A 20,444-nucleotide genomic window follows, 5' to 3' on the forward strand; every position below is an offset into this window, starting at 1 on the left:
TCTTGCATTAACCTATCTGATCTCCCAGCGTAATTAGATTTATCCATAAACGGAAACAATACCATAAAAAATCAGTGTTCGATAATCGGCGAATCGAAAAGCGGGATACAAAGTGAAAATCCACTTATCAAATATCGACTCGAACTGCTGTTGAAATTTAAGAGAAGGGGACACAGAAGGGTCAGACTCAAGTCATAGAAAGCAGTGACTGATCAGTGTTTTCATTCTATTTACCGTTATGTGAAAGCGGGGATGAAGAATCTCAAAAACAAAAATAGAAATCTTCAACTGTCCAAACACGCACACCCAAAAATGAGGCTCCAAGACGGGGTCAAAACCCTGGACCTGTACCGCCAGCATTGTGAAAACCACTTAAAGGATTACATTGGAGAGGCTCAAAATCAGGTGGAGTAACATGATACACTCATTTACTCCCACAGAAGAAACCCAGCTGGCAGGGAGTATTCGGCATCCTTCATTTGGATGCTGCAAGAAATGTTAAAATGTACACTACATAATCTCCCTTCCTCATGTGAGCTACCTCCAACCGAATCCGGTCGTTTCCGTAGGTTACTGATCTCAAGCAAACCGAGATTCCAGAAGAGCGCTGTTCTTGGGAGAACTTCATATAAATGCCAAGACATGCAGGAACTGAATAATTATCTTTACGATGAAGTGATGTATAATGACGATTTATGTCCATGTTACGCTGCCTAATTAGGCGTCTTTTAAAGACTGAAATTAAAATTCTGTGAGTGTATGTGTGTGTGTCTCTCTCTCTTCTATCTTTTCCGATGTATATGCGTGTTTGTGTCTACAGATCTGATCTGGATTCATAGTCAGAATACCTTAGACAAATTTACATTTATTAGCAACTCTGTAAGATACACAAGTCTAACTACTGGCAAGCTCACTGTTGCCAAACGTGATCTAGTTTCCATGGAGTATGGGTCTGTTAACGGACGTAATTTCCTTAACAATTGCAAAATGAATTTAAAAATAAATTACGTGCTGAGGTCACGTTCATGTTCACGAGCCGGAATTAAGAGGCGATGCTTATGTTCAGGCGCATGCGCAAAATAACATGCTTGCGGAAGACAGATGTGAGTATAGTGCACAGAGCTCAAAAGTGTCAACATCGTGGTAACTAGCCTTGCATATATGCAAGCACTGTACTAGATTTTTTCAACAGCAGCAACCGTGATACTGAATTTAAAATTATAAAAATTGCAGGTGATTGCAGATCACCCCTTTTTGCTCGGATTTAACTAAAATACTTGAATCAATCAGCACAACTTTATTTGGTAATTGACCCCGTTTTCTGGAATGTCATTCCTATTCCTCAAAAGGATTAACTGCGACCTCATCATTTAGTGCCAGTATGGCACTTCCCTGAAGTCAGAAAAACTCCAGTCAGTGTCCAAGTTCATTTTCATTAGATGCCAAGTAAAGCAACAAAACTGAATAAAACCAGCACTTTACTACTTCTGCTCAGTCTTACATCAGATGTTTTATAACAAATAAAAAAGTAAACAAGGAGAAGGGCCAAGAATATAAATCCTCATTAAAAACTAAACTCTAGTTTCTGGACTGTCAATGTTCTGAGCCAAGTCTTGGCAATAATCACCAGTATTGACGAATATCAACTTTGCACTGCGGCGTCACTGTATTACTAGTTTAGCTACATTCGATGGTCAATTTCCAAGAAACCTCATCAGCTAGAAGCCGATTAGATGGCATTTTACATAAACGATGGTTACGTATTAACCTCATGATCTCTCAGAAACATAATAGATATTGCTACTTCCTTGATCGTCCAAAAATTAAACCATGAAAAATAAAAACAATTCTCTTCGTTCGTTAACTTAGCAATTTGCAGTGGAATCAAAGGGTGAATTAATACCTCAATACAATTAATGTAAAATAGCCTACACACGGACTAAAACAAAATCGAAACCAGTTCTCTTAGTTTATTAACCTTGCCTTGGTCAAGGAAGTCAGAGAGTGAGTTCCAGCTCTTTGAAACTAAAACTCCGTCAATTCAGATAAAAGTAGCAACAATATTACTTGAGTAAATGTTCCAGAAAATTCTCGGCAACCCGATTCTCTCTTCCAGCTTTTAGTTTGAATATTTGAAATGATGAATAATAATGAATGTTAAACTGTCAGCACACACAGATACTGAATAAAAATTCCCCAATCATACTCTGAACTATCCTGAGAATGAGGCGCAATACTATGGTGAATAGTTTACTATTGTAAATAATTTGGAAAGGATGAATTTAATACACCAACACAAAAACTATACATAAATTCATATTGCTGCTGTCGCCGTTCACGATAAACCTGGCCTTATTCCAGCACGGCATGTTGCTCCACGAGCACCCCGTAAAAAAAAAAAAAAAAACAATCACTGCATAGGAAGTGCATCTACAAAACAGGCAGATATATCACAGAGCCTTTATAGCAGCTTCAGCACGACAAAGGTCGCTGCCTTAAAACAAACAAAGCTGTAGCAGACTCTACACAACGAAAACGTCTTTTAGAAATAATTTCATCATTAGCCCTGAAGCCACAAACGCCAAGTCAGCCATATCTTTGACTTTGATGTGGAACCGAACTGGAAGTGAGTTGTCTACGCCAGTGCTGGAAGTCATCGCCTGGATCTAAGGTCTAAGGGCTGTCACCAAAGCGCCCATAAAAACAGATTCTAAAGTTTTATTGACTGTGGAGCTGAAAGAGTTCATCGTTCGAGTGGATTCAGTTGTATTTAAATGACCATCCTAGGATAGCGGTATAAACCTGATAAGAGTACCACATGTTACGTGGACGAGCAATTGGCTAAGGGCAATGACGAACTGTTGTTAAATATACTCTCTCTCTCTCTCTCTCTCTCTCTCTCTCTCTCTCTCTCTCTCTCCTCGGGCATTTACCGTACGTTCCTAAGACCGTATTTCATAAATCTGCAATCATATTATGTGCAATATCTCTATCAAGCCATTCTATTTATAAAAAAAACTGCAAGATTATTTCATCATATGGGCTAACAAAGCTCAGCGTCTAAGAAAGAAGACAAGGATAAATATATTTGAGAAAGACTGTTCGTGCCACAAAGGTCACACCAAAATAAAACTGGATAATTACCGTAAAATAGTAAATGATAGATTTCTGCTGTATAAGGCAACATCTACGTGTGGTGTCACAATAAAATTTATAATACTGTACGTAAATCTTTAAGAAACTCAATTTTAAAAAAAAAGTTGAAGTGTACGAAATTTTAAATTAAGAATCCTCACACTCAGATAAAAGATAGAAGACTCTTATTCCTTTTAGGCAAAGTTCGCTTGACGCTACCGGCGAGTATAAAACACAAACTCCAAACTGACATTATAACATTATCACGTTTTACGAGAGTCGCTAAAAGTGTCTGAGTATAAGTTCCGAATTCAAGGTTCTTACGCTATAATATGCAATTGGGCGCCTATGAAGAAAATCTAACCGCTAAAATTACGGTGTACGGGTTGCCGGGACTGATCTAGATGTTAAACAGTTAAACACTTCTTTTATATTTTTTGTGATAGGTTTTGTTAACTCGAACGTGTTTCTATTTTCACTTTATTCTTCATTTTTGTCTCGTCATGATTCCTGTCCATCATCGCTACTTGGGGATATAACGGGAGAGGGGAGCGGAATTCCGTTAAAAGTTCCGTATAAGAATCATCAAAATCGAACGGATTAGAAGCTCTGCCGCTACGAATTATGCAGGTCAGAGTCATTATCCGTCCCGTGGCAGCCTGATCACTTTTAAGATGACTATTATTATTATTAATATTATTCAAGAGGATGAATCCTATTCATATGGATCAAGCCCGCAGGAACCACTGATCTGAAATTCAAGCTTCCAAAGAATATAGTGTACATTTGAAAGAAGTAACAGAGGGTTCAATTTTTAGAAAAGAGAAATAAATTAACAAATTAATTGATAAATAAGTAAAATTGTAAGTAAATTATTACAAGGAGTCCATCATATAATAATGCTATTTCGCAACAATAATTTCTGCCAACTGTCTTGTTTGTTTGTTTGTATGGTGTTTTTACGGTGCATGGAACCAGTGGTTATTCAGCAACGGGACCAACGGCTTTACGTGACTTCCGAACCACGTCGAGAGTGAACTTCTATCACCAGAAATACATATCTCTCACTCCTCAATGGAATGGCCGAGCATCGAACCCGCGACCACCGAGGTGAGAAGCAAACACCAAACCAACCACGCCACTGAGACGCTCACCAACTGTCGCCCCCTTCTATACAAAGTAGCCAATTTTTGATGGCAAAGTCAAGTCGCCTTTACCGCCAAAGCAGACATCTGAGTACAAAACGTGGCGGTAAGATGAGACAAAACACCAGGAATTTACATTACCCGACAACTCCTAAAGAAAAAACAATTACTTCATATACATGCCCCAAGTGTAGAAATTCTTTCCACATTCAGCCTCACACAGAATGAGCATTTTTTGACATCATGAAGGTCGTTCGTCTAGATTGTCTAGCGCAAAACAAACCTGTAACCTTCAATGAGACCTTATGGGACAAACATACGCTCGAATTCCTGCCTGTCGAAATTCCCCATCTGTCACGCCAGTGACTTCGCTATTAGTTTTTTGTTCTCTTACGCTTTGCAATACTAATATTAAATTACTAGTATTGACACTAGTTTGCCGAAAGTAACATACACTGGAGTTCACATCATTAAACATTGAAAAACATTCAAACCTGATATAAAAACACGAATGGTGTTAAAGATGAATATTTTTATCTCCGTCTCCCTCAAGTCTCTACGCCGATGGAACAATGAGTAATATGACATCGGAGGGATCAACATAAATCAACTTGAGACCCACCAAACAACCGACAGTTATGATTGCAAATGAAGCAAACAACTCGACCGTGTTCATAAGCGCATCATTAAATCAAGGATACCGGTTCGATCTCACCAGGTAATAATGTAACATCAGCAATCTCGCATTTGGTCAACTGGCAAAAAACTAACCTGGTCCTCAGCTTTGAAGTGACCTGAGCCTCTGCTCACTCAAGCGTAAGAATTTCCCATTCGCTGCTGCACATATCTTTTGAAGATCTGTTCCCCGTATGTGTGTATCAGTATATAAACACATGTATGTGTATATATATATATATATATATATATAATATATATATAACACATATATATTAATTATATATAGTAGTATTATATAGACACAAGTATGTATATAAATATATATATAACATATATATCATTATATATACTAGGTATATATATAGACAAGTATGTATTATATATATATATATATATATATATATATATATCTATATATATATATATAATATATTTGTTGTACATTCAAATACATGCTTGTACATACACATTTGTTTGATGTATGTCTGTATTTAATTTTTCCTTGATCTTCAAGATCACAAAAGGGACAAGGAACTAAATATGGGGAAAGGAGGAGGAGAACTGAGAGAGAGAGAGAGAGAGAGAGAGAGAGAGAGAGAGAGAGAGAGAGAGAGAAATGTAATAATATCTCCCAACAGCAAGCAAACCTGTCGGCAAAAAAGCTTCAAATGAACTTGGTATAGGCAACATAAAAACCTTATTTACGCGTATCACCAAGAACACTAAAAGAATGAACCCATTAACGCAAAAAAAGCAAATACATTATCAGACCCTAAAGTGAGTACCAACCTGTCCCATAAGCGAAAGATTTTAAGAATTTCGGAAATCTTAAGTAACAGTTATTGTTACGGGGCAAACTGAACAGTTATTTGCTCACATACTGCCTGTTATAGCGAACCGTAACTGAAGATACTGAGGATGCCATGGGGGTCCAATCTAATGGCAGCAATGTCTGAAGAATCCTGAGAGAGAGAGAGAGAGAGAGAGAGAGAGAGAGAGAGAGATCCATAAGTTAAACGAGTCAAGATTGATTGATTGATTGAGTGATTTAAAGAAACGAGCGCTATGCATTAACCAGGCAAGACCTGTACTACAGTCCACTTATTTTATGGCATGGTTGATGAGGTAAAGACCAGAGACTTCAGCTCTGGCAGAAATGAGAATACCAAGAACCTAAATGTGGGAACAGTCAACTCTCTTTGGTGCATCAAGACTACAGTTGGGGAACATTTCTATTTGACCTTTGACCTCTAGGTATGACAATGATCTTAACCTCAATATGTAGAACGTTGAATTGAATATAATATTTGGTTAAATGGAGGTACAGTAAAAGTAATGAAAGAGGTTGCAGCTAGGGGCTGAAGGGACGCTGCAAAGAACCTCTAGTAATGCCTAAAGTACACCGCATGAGGTGCACTCACGGCACTACCCCCTTACGGTGAATATGTATACAAGGGCCCCATCAACTTGAGTCATTATGTAAAGTATGGAGTCCTATCTCGTGGAGTTGCCAGGGTTAAAAAAAAAATGTCACTAAGCAGTAACGGGTTGGGGTGGGAGTGAGTGGTTGGGGAGGGGGATGGAAAGGGCCAGGGGATCATATGCATCTGATTCGCGTCTTGAGTGGCACACAAACGGTACTTCTGGTGCTTTGCATTGTCCCTACGTCTCCCTATTGCTTTGCTATCTGCCTTCACAGCTCCTTCCCCCAGCTGGTTGCCCACCTTCGTGATATGGCTCGAACACCTCCTGTTAAACTGCTTAACGAATACTGAAAAAAAGGGAGCATCTCTGACTGAAGTAATCAGTGGCATGATCTTAACCATTTTTATTGCATTTTTCAAATGTATTACTTTTATTTACGTCTCAGCCTGATTAATCGTGATTTAAATCATTCGTGGAACTGCTACTTTTCTTCAGTCTCCCAACAACCGCCCCGAAATTTCCTTGGCTCATACCCAGTACGACTTGCGAAGAGAGAATTCCGGGAATGTCCTAAAGAATTCCGTAACTTCGGAATAACTTCCGCGGACAAGCATAAACGAAGTTGCACAAAGGCAACAGGTTACAACATCGACTCGACATCTTGGAAAAAGAGCATGAACTTAAATCAGATACCAGTCTCCTTTACAAGGACTACCAGAAGAATTTACGCGATTTGCTCGCTCATTCTTGGAACAATTTATTCTTTTATCATATAGTGAGAGACTTTTTCTCAATGTCCTCGCTGTTTGCAATGGACCTGTTGAAGTAAATAAAATAATCAGGAGAAGGGTCCAAATTGATAGGTTGACATCAGACAAGGGAGTTTTCGGGTGAAGTTAAGATATCAGGGTGGGAGGTTTCGTTTCGAGCGTCTCAAACCGCCCTCCTTTTTCTAACAAAAAATCAGATTTCACATTCCTAATAAACTTTTTAGAAATATTTTTACAAAAATAAAATCTAAATAAACTTAAGAAGCTAACAGCCCAGAAAATTACAATTTTAAATTACCAAAACACTATCATACAGAAGTGGTTAACGGAGGAGGAGGAGGAGGAGGAGGAGGAGGAGGAGGAGGAGGAGGAGGAGGAGGAGACAGTCCTATCAATAATCCTTACTTGTTGCTTGTCCAGCACGGCTGCCGGCCATACGTTTATGCGATATTCTTCCAGTACTCGGCCATAAATAATGACCATACGACTGCTGGGGACGTCCAAGAATAGCATTCCAGATGACCCAACAAGATGATGCTGTCATGAGCAACAAGGAATGCACCTCATCAATATCAACGTCAACTTCAAAATTTATATACACACACACACACTATATATATATATATATATAATATATATATATATATAATGTATTATACATATATATACGTATATATATATATATATATATATATATATATATATATATATATATATATAATATATCATACACACACATACACAATATATATGTATGTATATATATATATATATATATATATATATATATATATATATATATATACACAGATATGTGTGTGTGTTAAATTTTGTTTCCCATCCCTAAAAAAATGCAAGAAAAAATGCCACTTTTTTCATTCTTTTAAAACTGATGTCATACAGTAATCCTCAAACAGAACTGCCCAAACGTGATAAACAGTAATTGTCAGCTATTTCCAATTCACCTACTGACAATATAATCGAGGGAGACATCACTACGAATGAAATGGTTGTCCCTTCCAAAGGATTCTCAAAGGCAAAGCCAGTCCTAGGCGGCCGCCGCTTCACGGAAACAGCATTACTCAAGTCTTATTTTGGTCGTGCCTTCATGCTGCAGGAATACTAAGTTCAAACCCCTTCTAATGTCGTTGATCTGATGGCAACCCTTTATCAGGTGCTTTCCCCTCCCTCGCCCACTATATCTATGATACGTTATTTTATATATCCGACCTAATGACTGCCTCCTCGCTAACTCACTACTTGCTTTAAAATTTCAGACCATGCAGAGATAACAAAACAATAGGCTGTTTATGGTGTTTGAATAATTGTCTTCATCTACGGCAAGATTCTGGGAAAAGTGAAGAGAGTAGATACTGCAAAGGGAAAAGATATAACCAAAAAAATTTACTCTGACCTTACAGTAGGGAAGTGGCTTTGCCTATTAGCATAGTGTAGGTGGATTGAGAAGGGTGTATACGAAAAGTAGACACACGAAACAAATTGCGCACAAAATATTATTTACGAAGGATAGAAATTCTATAAGGGGTTTGATTTCGTGAAAAGAATGAATGACGGTACACTCGCCACAAAGTTTGTCATGGAAGAGGAAAAGGAGACAGATATTAACGACTAGATTAGGGGTCACTTTGACGAAAGAGTGAATACTCAGATTCGTGAGAATATATATGACAAAAAAAAAAAAAAAAAAAAAAAAAAACTGAAACTGTAAGAAATGGGTCCGACGATTTCGTTTGCCACTTTGAAGTCCATCCCGGAATTGATGACATCACCACACTAAAGGCGGTTGAGGTCTTTAAGCCCCAAAGACTTTAAAGCGCCTTCCACGATGTGAGGAAGATTAAGCATCACACGGTCGCCGCCCCCCTCCCCTACTAAGTACCAACCATACTCACGACCGAAAACATTACTGAATAAATTTTAAGAAACTGTATAGAAGATATATGAGGCTTATTTTCAGTTTTCCATATCCCGTGCAAATACGACCGACATTCATATTTGTTCTCTCTCTCGCTCTCTCTCTCTCTCTCTCTCCAAAAAATTAACGTTTATAAGTTTAGATAGAAACGAACCACATTCGAAATGTATTAAATAATAAATTGGAAACTTCATACAAGATTTAGTTTCTATTCTTGGGCATGCGTAAAAACATTAACTTATGCATGTCGTATTCTTTGGCTACAAGTTACAAATGTATCAAAAGACGTTAAGAAACTCCTCCTTTATAGAGGTCTGTATATACAAATAAAGTTTACTGTATACGGCTTGAAAATACAAGAAAGGAATCCATGTCGTAAAATGAAAATTCCTTGAACGGACGGCAGAAGTTTCCGAGACAATATTGAGGTTTGCATAAAATTTCTCTGTATAGGAGAAATGGGGTACGATAGCCTAAGCTCCAAACAACGATACGTGAAGAGTGGATTCAGACTCGTCGTCTAACGTACCTTCATCATAATAAATTCGTGTCTAGCTCTTAGCAAGTTAGGTTACATTATTTTACTTGGAACCTTGAAGTGACGTCACGCTGATAGATGGCACTAATATGCGTTTCCTGACGCAGACAATTTTGCACAAACTCATTTGATGTAACCGATGCTGGTGAAGTTTTCATCTTCTGGACTCATCCTTAAACTAACAGTTCAATGAAGAAGCAACTATCAGAGTAACATGCATCTTAATGAAAAAAAAAAAAAAAAAAAAAAAAACACGCACACACACCTTTCAGATACACAAACACAAAAGGAAAAGACACCAGTTGGGAGCTAGTAAATTCCCAGGGACTTTGAGGGCGACATCAGATATGTCCAGATTCCTCTTTACGTAAGCACCTTTTATGACCTACGACCGGTTGCCCTTTTGCTTGAAGGGAACGCGCCGTCTCGAATTCAAATAAACTGAAGTGACCTTTCATATTCAACGAAGACGACGTATAAACTTCTACCACACTAAGATCGACTCTTTTGAAAACTTTCTAGAGAAAGGGAAACTAACGCTAAAAATAATAACTTGAAAAGGAAACTTCATACAAGATTTCGTTTCTATTGTTGGGCATGCATACAAACATGAACTTAAGCATGTCGTATTCTTTGGTTACCAGTTACAAATGCATCAAAAGACAAAGATGTCTGTATATACAAATAAAGTTTACTATATGGGAAAGAAAACAACTACAGAGAAAACGAAAAAAACTCATAAACAGAGGTTAGTAGGAAGAAAGCAAATGCCTTAAATAGATGAATCATTGGAGGAGTTTTATAGACTGGATATACGTATACTTGTGATATTGCAAGGTGCGTCATCAGTAACAGGTAAGGGCAGCGACCTCCAATGACCTTATCTTTGTCTGGAAGGAAATTGCCACGTTGGCACCGTAATATTTAATCTATGGGAATTCCATATTTCATTTCGGCTAAAATTCACGAGTTGGCTGCATGCTTGCCATATTTCATCTTTTAGTGCATGTGTACATGCGCACAGTATATATATACGTATATATATATATATATATATATATATACACATATATATATATATATATATATATATATATAATATATATATATGTATACGTATAATATAATATAAATTATATCACTCATCTAAAACAATATGAGATAATTCCAGAGATCCTAAAAAACACCTGTTAATTCATGGTACCTAGACAAGTATGCATATCATCTTATGCATCTCTCTCTCTTCTCTCTCTCTCTCTCTCTCTCTCTCTCGTCACAGTCCAAGATTCCAGGTAAAGATTCCCCACGGAGGTCTGCAAACCACAATGCAAAAGGCATTGTCGTAACTTCAAATCCGAGACAGTAATCGGGATGCTTCCGAGCAACAACAGTTAAGAGCTGCTCGCTGCTCGCAACGATGCACGTCCCTGCTCAGAGAGAGAGAGAGAGAGAGAGAGAGAGAGAGAGATAATCTCTCCTCCCCTATCCCCATCACTAGGCACATCTAACAACATGCGTCTATAGTAGATTCACATCAACCAGTGCATTTGATGTCTAAGCCAGTACCTTACGACGCTCCTGATTGGCTGTTAATAAGCCAATCACTAGGCTGGAACTCTCAGTCTCTCGAGAGAGTTCACATAGGCAGGATGTATGTTCCACCTCTCCGGAAAGACGTATATCTCAGGAGAGGTGGAACATAGATCCTACCCATATGAACTCTCGAGAGAGACTGAGAGTTTCCAGCCCTGTGATTGGCTTATCAACAGCCAATCAGGAGCGTCGTAAGGGACTGGCCTAGGCATCAAATGCACGGATGATGCGAATCTACTATGGCCGCAAGGTGCGAAATTCACTGCTTGGCAAACAGACGCGCCCTGGGTTCTAAAAAGGAAACACCTTACCTCTCCAGTCCCTTTCTCGTCCCCTGAGTGAACACGCGTCTTCTCCTTTGTGAGGCGTTGGGGCTCCAATATGCATGCAATTCACAGACGGGGAGGAAATAATTGCATAATAAAATAATATCAATTTAATAGGGGTGCTGATCGAAGCTCTGATACCTTAGTGGTACTAAGGGAGTAAAATGCGGGCAACAGACTCCAGACTAGAGTCCAGAATCCTAAAGAGACTGTGAAAGGATTAGCAATCACCAAATGAGCCTTCTGTTCTGCTACTGTGGTTCTAGCCTGATTATAAGATTCTACAGCATAATGAAAGCTAGTGACCTTTCCTGAGGTCAAACTTCGCTTCGCGGGTACCAACACTCGCAAGTTTGAATACTGATAGAGGCAAAGGCGAATAATGCTACGCTATGCTATGCTATTCTATGCTAAGCAGTGAGGCAAGAAGATCTAAATTGTGGGGAAGATGGGAAAATGATGCGTTTGTTCCCTAAATGACTTAATCTCTGTTTTTGTGCAAAGTGTCATCTGCAGAATCTGTCATTGTTAATATATTGCTACGATTATTGTTATTACTGGTATTTGCCTGTTTTCAATATTACTGTGATTATTATTAGTATAGTTTTGCTACATTCAATTTTCGTACTTAGCCATCTGGGCCTGACTACTGTAACCACCTAAGTTCCATAGATTAAATTTAATTATGTACAATTTACTCTCTAAATGTTTTTTTAAACGATTCTCAATATTATTAATGTTATTACCATCTTTTATATTACTTCAGCAAGTATGGATATTGCCAATTAATCATTTTTATCATGTTATCTTGCGTATCTAGTGGTATTGTCTTTCTTTGCATACTCCATGTATATGGCCATGAACTGAAAATAAAATTTATTACCATTATTATTTATAATGAGTCAGTGCAAAGGGTTTACCGGATCAAGGTTGCTTCGAACCAATCCTCCCGTCTGTTCCAGCAACCCGGCTTAACGACTTAGAAAGGAATTATCAACATGGTTCACTTGCTACGATTTTGGTAAATGAAGGTCAGGACGTTAAAGCATTTCCGTCCTTCAAGGGCAAGGATCTAATAAAATTTATTAAAGAGGATTTGCTGAAAGACGATGTACCACACTTCCCAGCGGATCAGGATTGTAATGCCAGTCTAAATATGATATATCGGCAATTCTGTAGTTATATATTTCGTCAGATTACACCCACCCATTTATAAACAGGAGATTTAAACAATGGTTTTTATTTAATAATGTACTCTAGATGTCTGAACGCCACTGTCAAGATGATGTAACACTTTTGCCTGTTTTATTTATTTTTTTTCTCAAGCGGTAAATCATAAAAACTACAAAGAGTTTCAGAAACGCTTGTGTCTCTTCAAATCGTGGTCTGACTACGACTTGATTGATATTCAAAGCCCAACGTTACAACTACCGAGATTAACCAAATAAGAACTCAAGAGTAATGTGATGGAAAGCGCAGTAACCACTTGATTGTTCGCAAAACGTCAGTGACTACGACAAGAAGTAGAACGGTATCCTTGGCGTTTTGATAATGCTGATACATGCTGTAATACTACTACTTATGGCATTATGCACCGTTACTTTACGTTTTAGACGAACTGCTTGCTGACATATGCATACAATTACCTTTTTTATTCGTTTTCTTATGCTTATTCTTTATATTTACCTTGCTTTTAGAGCTGCTTCATATGAATGTTCATTAATATAATAATAATAAAAATATTAATAATAATTTACGAATCATACTTCAATGTCTGCTGGTTCCTTCCTAGCTCCTAAAACTATATATCAAGGATGACTTCGTCAAGTAGAAAAAAAAAAAAAACAGAAAGAGAACTGGTTTGCTTTACGCATCTTATTAATATTTCATGTATGTTAAGTTCCTCCTTAGTATTGTCTCCGACTCCCAGCTTTGTGTAAATTCTATACGTTCGATCTGCGGAGTTTTCAGATGTTCTGTGTCAACGACCGTAAACGGCAAGGATTCCTTTTTCTGGCAATCAAATATTCTGAAGAGCTACCTCAAAAGAAAAAAAAGATAAAAGTTACCTTAGAAATTTTCACTTACCACCTATTTTGTAGTTTATGAACTAGTGCCGGTCCCAACACCGGATGAAGCTCAGTTTTAAGGACCCTTGCCAAAATCTAGTGTAATGCAAGCGACAGCGAGTCATAATGAGGCTTGATAGACAACAGAATAAGCGAATTTAGACAGGGAATAAGCGAATGCACCTACGTTGCCAAGGTAACCCTAGAGAAATTGGTCCTAAACACACACATATAAATATATATATTATAATCTTCAGGTCAATTTTTACCAGATGCCTACGTGACTGTAATAGCTACAATGGCCCCTCAAATTGTTGGATACGCTTGTCTCTACTAAGCCTTAGATCCAAATGCAAGAATTATGAAGTAATTCAGATGCCAAGTAGTAGATTTCGAGCCCGTATATATATATATATATATATATATATATATATATATATATATATATATATATATATATATATATATATATATATACATACAATTATTTGTAACGCTGTACACGGCTGAACATATATGTTACGCCAAAAATATAATCTCTCATGCGCACGAGGGTAAGTCTATTACAAGGGGGCAGTATCGTCACACCTTCAGATACACACGTACGCAAGACTAATAAAAGCAAGCGCGCACGCACGAAACAGAGCGGACACGCACCGCAAAAAGCGACCACTCATTCTGCGATGCGGCGAATCCAGTGAAGACAGACGCCGCCCGCCCCTCTCTTCATTTAAGGAGGGTCACAGAAGTCGCCCACAAAATAACACCACGCGCAGGCGCCGACCGCCCGCCCACCTCTGTGTCTGACTGTAAAACTGTCGCAGATGACGGCCTTCCCGTGACTCTTCGTATTTCCTATATTTCCCCTCTTTAATTTACCCTCTTTTTCTCTGATCGTGAGAAAACGATATTACTTGGTTGTTTACCGGAAGAGAGCAATTTGTTCCGCGTCATAAATGCGGTGGTTGTTCTCTTATTAATGACACATACTTTATATATATATATATATATATATATATATATATATATATATATATATATATATATATATATATATATGTATATATATGTCTGTAATCCACTGTTCAATATTTCTTAAAAATCGCACACGACACAAGCTTACTATATGAATAACCCACAATATTTCGGACTATACACACCACTGGGTATTGGTCAAATTATGGTGGTTTATTTAAAGGACTTTCTTTATATATGTGTGTATATATATGCATATATATAATTATGTATGTGTTTATATACCCCTCCCGTTTGCAGGAAGTATTATCCGATGCTGTGCGCCGTAAAGCTTTTGATATTTCTTCTTGGTCACCCTACCCATGAAGAGACCAAACACACCACTGCTGTGTTACTTAGCAAATCAGACATTACCTAAGATTACCAAATTAACTTTCCTTAGCACTAACAATGCGAATGTTCCTTACCATTACGGGACACACAGCTGTAATATCACCCGTGTCCTAAGAGTCACAGTGTTTCCGAGTCGAAGTCCCGTTTCATTCGAGATAAGAGAAGTCTCCATTCCGCGGCCGGATTGCTGCTTTCTGCACCTTGTGCTATAAATAGAGGGAGGGGAGTGAATGACCAGAGTCCCTTTCTTTCATTCTCGGGGCCTCCTCTCTTCTGGTCTCTCCGGCCAGGAGGTGACCTTCCTCGGACGACAAAACAAAAAAAGCTGTCTTAAAGTATTTACATATTTTGAGGAATATCATATGATATATTTTTGCATAAAGAATTTGAGTACTGTCATGCGATATATTTTTGTATAAAGATTTATTATGCGTATTTGGCTTGTTCCTTATTTATTATTATTATTATTATTATTATTATTATTATTATTATTATTATTATTATTATTATTATTATTATTATAGAAAAAAAAATTTCACAACTACTGAATCGTCCCGTATTTTCTTGTGTGTGTGTGAAAATAGACGCATATATACGTACACACTTACGTCTATTTACGTACACACTTATACATTAAAAAACGCATCCAGAAACTCATGTAGGCATGCAATGTTGAGTGTTTTATACTCGTATGAAGCCGAGTAAGTCAAACCTGCACACTCTTCGAATGTACTAAGTTATAGGAGGAAACCTTGAAAATGAAAAGTAGCACCACAGAGAACCACGTAAGCATCCCTACTTATACTTTATAATTGGATTACCAGGTTCCCGTTCATTCTTATACGCAGAGCCAGTTGTCCGGTTGCCAGCAGGAATACCAAGTACTCACCGTTATCTGTCAACGGTGTTTGATAGGTTACAGATTCGAGAGTCTTCTCGGCGATCATTTCCTGAAGGATGAAATCATAAACACATTTTTAACTGCAGTTATTATCGATGATGGCAGCAGATTCTCAACCTTGTTAAGGCAGCGGCCACCTCAAAGCCAACTAGAGTGCTCTCATCCGCCGCCCCCCTCCCTTCCCCCACCGACTTGGGAAGTAGACAGTGATGATTGTCGTGTGGATCAAGTTAGACTCGAAACGTCTAATCCAGTTTAAGTCAAAGGACATGATAATATGGATGAAAATTGTACGCGAAAAACACAATAAATATTCATTTGACGAAGATGAATCCACGCTCAATCCGTCCTGAGAAGTTATTTGCAAAGCTTCTAATTTGATGCTGGTAACTACATTTCCTTTCGGTTATACTGCTTGCTGTAACAAATCACTATTTACAAGAACTTCTACACCAGGGACTATTTACCCTTCAAAACATCATACAAGTGCTCAATTCCCAGTGAAAATAACGATCACGAAGCAGCAATTCACGTATGCCAATCTGGCCTAAATTATTCCTTCCGTGGCCCAAGAAATTTTGTCATGGTATCCGGGGGGCCCTTATGACCAACGCACAGAAACCCTGATTTAAAAGAGGTGAGGACGACGAAGGAATGCAAGACTGCTATGTGAAGCAGAACTTGGCCCGCGCACCAACGTCAACATGTTGTGGGTATGTGGAAAGACAGGAGACAATAAGCATACATGGAGATAAATACATTGCAAGTTATAGGAGGAAGACCTGCAGTATAAGGCGTTCATTGTTTATATAAAAGGTTTTCATAGTTTTTAAATAAAACCGGATACTATTAAAGAATGTCACAAAGCATGCTATAAGAGTCCACTCGTTGCTAATGAGTGTTAAATGCTAATGAGGATAACTGTCATCTCGACACTACTTAAGAAAACGAACATTAGGAAATGACTCGTGTTTCAGTCCATACCCTTAGAATATGCAACCATGAAAATGTGCGTTCAAAAGTGCACACACCAAGTTGCATTTTGAACGTGGCCATGACACTTGCATGGGTAACTTCCACTCACTACCTGATGTCTGTGGTCCTGACGGCGTTGTTATAGTAGATTCACATCAACCTTGCATTTGATGCCTAGGCCCGTCCCTTACGACGCTCCTGATTGGCTGTTCATAAGCCAATCGCGGGGCTGGAAACTCTCAGCCTCTCGAGAGAGTTCACATAGGCATGATGTATGTGTCCACCTCTCCTGAGGGATAGGTCTTTCAAAAGTATCCCTCAGATGTGCAACACACATCCTGCCTATGTGACCTCACGAGAGAGACTGAGAGTTTCCAACTTTCCAGCCCTGTGACTGGCTTATCAACAGCCAATCAGGAGCGTCGTAAGGGACGGGCCTAGATATCAAATGCAGTTCATGTGAATCTACTATAGCTCTACACTTCTACCTTCGGAAAACACACAGTGAAGCCGACTAACTGCTACGTATCTCATTAACGTCTTAGGCCATATCTCCTCCGCAACGGATTTTTTTCAGAAATTGGACATTGTCTTTTATCCTCCAAGTGGGATCGTTTTCAGGTAGACTTGCCCGACCACAGGTCAAATTAGAGAGAGAGAGAGAGAGAGAGAGAGAGAGAGAGAGAGAGAGAGAGAGAGAGAGAGAGAGAGAATGAAAATGCATACAAGCACCGACCATGACAGGAACAAGGATAAACGAAGAGTTTTTAATTGAGTGAACCCTTCGAATACCTTTGTCATTGACACCTGAAGAGAGGAGTTCGATTCTTGTCTATCATTGTTTGACATCCTCGATCGAGCTCTGCTAACAAAAGCCGAGGAAAATATTTCCTATTTTTTATTTTGCAATATTCAAGAAAATGAAAACGGAGAGAGAGAGAGAGAGAGAGAGAGAGAGAGAGAGAGAGAGAGAGAGAGAGAGAATTATTTTAGTTGTCACTGACTTTATATCTTTTTCCTTCGTTTGAGGTCTCATAAAAACCGAAATCGATTTTAATATTTATAACGAAATTATTACATATGGCGATTTAATTTATCCTTGACTTGATTCTGCCAATAATAATAATAATAATAATAATAATAATAATAATAATAATAATAATAATAATACTAATACCATAAGCCACAGCAAAAGAATGCCCGGCACTTGCACAGAACCAGTACAAAAAGAGGCATGATTCAGTGGCAAAAGCCCTCCACTGGAGCCTGTGCAAGAAACATCAGCTACCTTGCAGTAATAATTGGTACGAGCACCAACCTGAGGGAGTGATAGAAAACGATCAGGCAAATGTCGCAATACCATGGGACACCAAAGTTGAAGAGAAAGAGAGGGAAAAAATGGATAAGTATCATGATCTGAAAATAGAAATAAGAAGGATATGGGATATGCCAGTGGAAATTGTAACCATAATCATAGGACCACTAGGCACGATCCCAAGATCCCTGAAAAGGAATCTAGAAAAACTAGGAGCTGAAGTAGCTCCAGGACTCATGCAGAAGAGTGTGATCCTAGAAACGGCGCACATAGTAAGAAAAGTGATGGACTCCTAAGGAGGCAGGATGCAACCCGGGACCCCACACTATAAATACCACCCAGTCGAATTGGAGGACTGTGATAGAGCAAAAGGAAAAAAAAAATAATAATAATAATACGTAAAATACAGCGCTTTCTTCTATTTATTTATTTTTGTGGATAACGACAGTCCTCTCCTACCGGTAGCCCTTACATAAATATGAAGAATGAAGGTATCTTCGGATGGTGCATAACGTCTCTAGTCGGGACTTTCCGTCTCGATCATCTCTTTCATAAACGATATTTTCGAAGGTACGAGTACACTATTAGTCATAATTACAACAATGATTTTTTAATATAATTATTATCCGTAATGGCAGTAGTAATGAAGGTCTCACCATGATAAAAAGATATTTCAGAGTCTCTCGCAAGCATTGTAATAACTCATATAACGCCAAATCAGAGCAATATAAATCAATACCAAGCTCTGACTCGATAAGTCCACAAAACAATGGTAAAGACAATATCGAAGTCAGTCAGTATCGCTTGTGGAGTTGATACAGGTAATCATTTATCTTCCGAGCAGCGATGTTTGTTGTCAGATGCAACATTCATAAGAAGTTACAGAAAATCCAAGCAAGACACCTTGGAATCGACATTGTTTGCCTTAAAAGAAATGCTGTGTTCACCTTAGAAGCAACATTGATCTTTTTTTAAAGAAAAGCTGAGTACCATTAGACAACAAACGCACAAACGCAGTTAAAATTATACAGAGTGCAACAAAAAAAAATTCATAAACATCTTTATTCCAGTAATCATTATTTGATTACCTCGTCTCTTCCACTGTCGTTCTTACTTAAACCTGCCTCTTTTATAAGTTAAATGAGATTTCGATCATTATCATCCCCAGGGAAACCAGTTTGAAGTCTTGGCCAGACTTGTTACACCAGAACATCCATCAGGCAACACTGAATCAATGAAATTTTGAGGCTGGGAAAAGTCGGGGATAAAAAAAGATTTCAGTAATCACGAGGAACTACGAAATGATTATGTAGCGAGAGCGTCTAAGAGAGAGTAATCACAACGGATGGGAAATAATGAAAAGTCTCTGAACCTTTTACGCAGACACGATGATTTCCAGACCCCTGAAAAACAGTGGGGAGATGAGTAAGACAAATTTTGGCTCCACTGTCTAAACAGCACGAAGACTGAATAACCCATGATCGCAAACAGAGAGACCAGAGGTTCATCCTCTGATAAGGAACTGTTGAACCTTAAGGGAAATTCCAGTGATAAACAACACACCCAGTCGAGCGAACGTAATATATCTCAGCGTTTTGTAGCAATATCTTCACCTGCAACGGGATTGGTTGTAATCACAATTTTAATGTCCCCCGTCAAATCTATGCAGCGATCAAATGGTGGCCTAGAAAAGCTACTTCAGCAATGAAATGAACGTTTCACGTTGTAGACGTAAATAGCTGTCTTGGTACTGGGTAGGTAGTCACCTATAGTGGGTCATAAGGGAGGGGGCGAGGAGAAGGAGAGGGACACGAGGTTAGGAACCTCATCCCGTTTCCAAATCGATAAAGTAACTTATCAAAGTGGAAAGGACTTCTAAGAGTAATTATATATATATATAAATATATATATATATATATATATATATATATATATATATATGATATATATAGTGGTATATTTGGTGTGTATGTGATTTTAAATTACGAAAAATTCAAAACGTGATGATTATACTAAACAGCCACGAAGGAAGATTGAAACACTAGAGATGCTAAGTACTTTCGTCTCATTACCAAGACAAGGTTTCATGTCTTGGTAATAAGACGAAAGTACTTGGCAATTCGATGTTTCAATTTTCCATCGTGGCTGTTACTTTGTTCGTGTATATATATATATATATATATATTATATATATACATTATATATATATATATCATATATATATATATATATATATAATATATATATATATATGTAGTGTGTATATATAT

The 20,444-nt window shown here is 38.1% G+C and overlaps 1 long non-coding RNA gene across 1 annotated transcript in view; it reads right to left on the reverse strand.

The window, feature by feature from the left end:
- The window catches only part of LOC135197600 (uncharacterized), a 109,220-nt gene that overhangs the window by 70,901 nt on the left and 17,875 nt on the right, over positions 1-20,444 (reverse strand). The window lies entirely within an intron of this gene.

The sequence above is a fragment of the Macrobrachium nipponense genome, chromosome 21, assembly GCF_015104395.2.
Source record: "Macrobrachium nipponense isolate FS-2020 chromosome 21, ASM1510439v2, whole genome shotgun sequence".
In the NCBI taxonomy this organism is placed as follows: Eukaryota; Metazoa; Arthropoda; class Malacostraca; order Decapoda; family Palaemonidae; genus Macrobrachium; species Macrobrachium nipponense.